Below are 5,042 nucleotides of genomic sequence, written 5' to 3' on the forward strand. Positions count from 1 at the left end.
TGGATAGGGTTCAATTCATGTTTTTCCCCTAATTCACTCATAAAAAACCTGACAATTTCTCAGTGGTTTTTGGGGGGAAAAAATTGTCAGTTAAGTGTTTAAGGCAGCCCACCCTTATTCCCTGCACCAATACCCTTTATCATAGCATTAGTGGTGGAATTTAGCTCTCCTCCAGAATGGAGTTATATGTAATAACTATTATAGAGGTGTGCTCATTCATCTTTGCTGCAAAACACCCCCCATGCAAGCCAGGTCGCGATAGAATCTTATAGAGTAAATGCATATTATTTAAATCACAATTTGACTAGAATGCACAAGGAGACTGTATTGATTAATTTAATATATGACGCATATATATTGTGTGAGTCTTTGAATCTGTACTCAAAGAGCTACAATGTAGTAGCTACAGCTTTTTTCCCACTACTGTACAAGTTCTGTTGTCCTCGGAATAAAAAATTCAGTCGCACACAAGTGTCAGTTATCAAATTAATTAGTATAGTCTCCTTGTGCGTTCTACAGTAGTCATATTGTATTGCAACCAAAACAAAAAACCGGACATTAGCAGAGCTGCATGGAACCTGGGGCTCAGTCACGCCAGGCATCTTGTGCTGCATGGTGTTTTGAGGCTGGATGGATACTGCATACTGAGCCGCTTTGCTGCGTTATTACATAGACTCCACAGTACATAGAAACTACTGTGCATCCGGAAAGTATTCACAGCGCTTCACTTTTTCCACATTTTATTATGTTACAGCCTTATTCCAAAATGGAATAAACTTTTTTCCTTCAAAATTCTACACACAATACCCCATAATAACAACATGAATAAAGATTTTTTTAGATTTTTGCTAATTTATTAAAAATAAAAAAACGAAGAAATCACATGTACATAAGTATTCACAGTCTTTGCTCAATACTTTGTTGATGCACCTTTGGCAGCAATTACAGCCTCAAGTATTTTTGAATATGATGCCACAAGCTTGGCACACCTATTTTTGGGCAGTTTTGCCCATTCCTCTTTGCAGCACCTCTCAAGCGTCATCAGGTTGGATGGGAAGCATTGGTGCATAGCCATTTTCAGATCTCTCCAGAGATGTTCAATCGGATTCAAGTCTGGGCTGGGCCACTGAAGGATATTCACAGAGTTGTCCTGAAGCCACTCCTTTGAAATCTTGGCTGTGTGCTTAGGGTCGTTGTTCTGCTGAAAGATGAACCGTCGTCCCAGTCTCAGGTCGAGCGCTCTAGAGCAGGTTTTCATCCATGATGTCTCTGTACATTGCTGCATTCATCTTTCCCTCTATCTTAACTAGTTTCCCAGTTCCTGCCACTGAAAAACATTCCCACAGCATGATGCTGCCACCACCATGCTTCACTGTAGGAATGGTATTGGCCTGGTGACGAGCGGTGCCTGGTTTACTTCAAACATGACGCCTGGCATTCATGCCAAAGAGTTCAGTCTTTGGCTCATCAGACCAGATAATTTTGTTTCTCATAGTCTGAGAGTCCTTCAGGTGCACTTCGGCAAACTCCAAGTGGGCTGCCATGTGCTTTTTTTTTTTTTACTAAAGGAGTGGCTTCCATCTGGCCACTCTACCATACAGGCCTGATTGGTGGATTGCTGCAGAAAAGGTTGTCCTTCTGGAAGGTGCTCCTCTCTCCACAGAGGAATGCTGTAGTGCTGACAGAGTGACCATCGGGTTCTCGGTCACCTCCCCGACTAGGGCCCTTCTCCCCAAATTGCTCAGTTTAGACAGCTGGTCAGCTCTAGGAAGAGTCCTGGTGGTTCCGAACTTCTTCCATTTACGCATGATGGATGCCACTGTGCTTATTGGGACCTTCAAAGCAGCAGATATTTATCTGTACCCTTCCCCAGATTTGTGCCTCGAGACAATCCTGTCTCGGAGGTCTACAGACAATTCCTTTGACTTCATGCTTGGTTTTTGCTCAGACATGCACTGTCAAGTGTGGGATCTTATATAGACAGGTGTGTGCATTTCCAAATCATATCCAATCAACTGAATTTACCACAGGTGGACTCCAATTAATCCTGTGGAAACAGGATGCACCTGAGCTCAATTTTGAGACTGTGAATCCTTATGTACATGCGATTTCTAATAGGCCCTACACACTCGTCGATCTGACTGAAAGATATGAACGATCTCGTTCATTAATGAACGAGGTACCGTTCATATTTTTCAGTGTGGAGACACCAGCGATGAACGATGCGCGGCCCCGCGCTCGTTCATCGCTGGTGCCCAGTCGGCTGTGCATGCAGGCCAATATGGACGATCTCGTCCATATTTGCCTGCGCTTCTATGGTGCCGGGTGAAGTGAAGGAACTTCACTCCCCCTGTCACTAAGCCCCCCCCCCCCCCACCCCCCCCCCCCCCCCCCACCGCCGGGTCGCCCGTATCCGCCATCGGGCAGCTCGGCGGCCGATCGTTAAATGTGTAGGGCCCATAAGTAGTGTTCACTCTAGCCCGTTTTTTAGCAGGCAAAACCCGCCCTGCCCCTTTTGCGGCGCCCTGCTAAAACAGCCGCCCGCCTTCCTGCCCTCCCGGCGTGTATAGATGCCGTGCGCATGCGCGTGGCATCCATTCACGCATTGGGAGAGGGCTGGGGGAAGCCCAGCACCGACGGAGGTGCTGGGCACGCCCCCAACAGTGACGTCGCCGGCCACAGACGCTCTCTAAAGTAGAGTCTGTGGGCCGCACCGCCCCCTAAAATGACGTGGGCGTGCCCCCCCCCCCCCAATTTGTGTGGCCACGCCCCCATTTCGGACACGTGCCCCTGGAGTCCGGCGCCCTGCCCCTCTTCACTCCTAGAGTGAACACTACATAAGTGTATCATTTTTAATAAATTTGCAAAAATCCTTTTTTTCACGTTGTCATGGGGTATTGTGTGTAGAATTTTGAAAGAAAAAAATTAATTTATTCCATTTTGGAATAAGGGTGGTACAGAGCCGGCCCTAGGCATAGGCAAACTAGGCAATTGCCTAGGGCATCTGGTATACCTAGGGGCATCAGCAGCTTCTGCAGATTAAAATGATATGCGGCATGCCTATATTCTGTGTGTAGCATTTCGTATGCAGATACAGCCACAGTATATAGGCATGCCACATATCATTGTAATCAGCAGAAGCTGCTTGTGCATCCTAGCCACATAGCAATGCACATAAGATGCATTTTCATAACAATTAGGCACCCAACGTTAGCAGAGCTGCCAGTTGACTCACGCCAGGAATTATAAGTGTCATAATGTGTATAAGGGCATTAATAAATTTATTTATTTTATTTATTAACAGTTTCTTATATAGCGCAGCATATTCTGTTGCACTTTACAATTAGAACAACAGTAATAGAACAAAACTGGGTAAAAACAGACAGTCATAGATGTAGGAAGGCCCTGCTCGCAAGCTTCCAATCTGTAACATATATGTGTAAGGGGCACTATGTGTGTCATTATGTGTATAAGGGCACTAATAATGTGCAGCATATGTGTAAGGGACATTATGTGTGTCATTATGTGTAAAAGGGCATTAACAATGTGCGGCATATGTGTAAGGGAAAATAAGATTTTACTTACCGATAAATCTATTTCTCGTAGTCCGTAGTGGATGCTGGGGACTCCGTCAGGACCATGGGGATTAGCGGCTCCGCAGGAGACAGGGCACAAAAATAAAGCTTTAGGATCAGGTGGTGTGCACTGGCTCCTCCCCCTATGACCCTCCTCCAAGCCTCAGTTAGGATACTGTGCCCGGACGAGCGTACACAATAAGGAAGGATTTTGAATCCCGGGTAAGACTCATACCAGCCACACCAATCACACCGTACAACTTGTGATCTGAACCCAGTTAACAGTATGACAACGTAGGAGCCTCTGAACAGACGGCTCACAACAATAACAACCCGATTTCTTTGTAACAATAACTATTTACAAGTATTGCAGACAATCCGCACTTGGGATGGGCGCCCAGCATCCACTACGGACTACGAGAAATAGATTTATCGGTAAGTAAAATCTTATTTTCTCTAACGTCCTAGTGGATGCTGGGGACTCCGTCAGGACCATGGGGATTATACCAAAGCTCCCAAACGGGCGGGAGAGTGCGGATGACTCTGCAGCACCGAATGAGAGAACTCCAGGTCCTCTTTAGCCAGGGTATCAAATTTGTAGAATTTTACAAACGTGTTCTCCCCCGACCACGTAGCTGCTCGGCAGAGTTGTAATGCCGAGACCCCTCGGGCAGCCGCCCAGGATGAGCCCACCTTCCTTGTGGAATGGGCCTTGACAGATTTAGGCTGTGGCAGGCCTGCCACAGAATGTGCAAGTTGAATTGCGCTACAAATCCAACGAGCAATCGTCTGCTTAGAAACAGGAGCACCCAGCTTGTTGGGTGCATACAGTATAAACAGCGAGTCAGATTTTCTGACTCCAGCCGTCCTTGAAATATATATTTTCAATGCCCTGACAACGTCCAGCAACTTGGAATCCTCCAAATCGCTAGTAGCCGCAGGCACCACAATAGGCTGGTTCAGGTGAAACGCTGACACCACCTTAGGCAGAAAATGAGGACGCGTCCGCAGTTCTGCCCTGTCCGAATGGAAAATCAGATATGGGCTTTTATACGATAAAGCCGCCAATTCTGACACTCTCCTGGCTGAAGCCAGGGCCAGTAGCATGGTTACTTTCCATGTAAGATATTTCAAATCCGCCGATTTGAGTGGCTCAAACCAATGGGATTTGAGAAAATCCAAAACTACATTAAGGTCCCACGGAGCCACTGGGGGCACAACCGGGGGCTGTATATGTAGTACTCCTTTTACAAAAGTCTGGACTTCAGGAACTGAAGCCAATTCTTTCTGGAAGAAAATCGACAGGGCCGAAATTTGAACCTTAATGGACCCCAACTTGAGGCCCATAGACAATCCTGTTTGCAGGAAATGTAGGAATCGACCCAATTGAAATTCCTCCGTGGGGGCCTTCCTGGCCTCACACCACGCAACATATTTTCTCCAAATGCGGTGATAATGTTGTGCAGT

This window comes from Pseudophryne corroboree, chromosome 7 (assembly GCF_028390025.1).
Source record: "Pseudophryne corroboree isolate aPseCor3 chromosome 7, aPseCor3.hap2, whole genome shotgun sequence".
NCBI lineage: Eukaryota > Metazoa > Chordata > Amphibia > Anura > Myobatrachidae > Pseudophryne > Pseudophryne corroboree.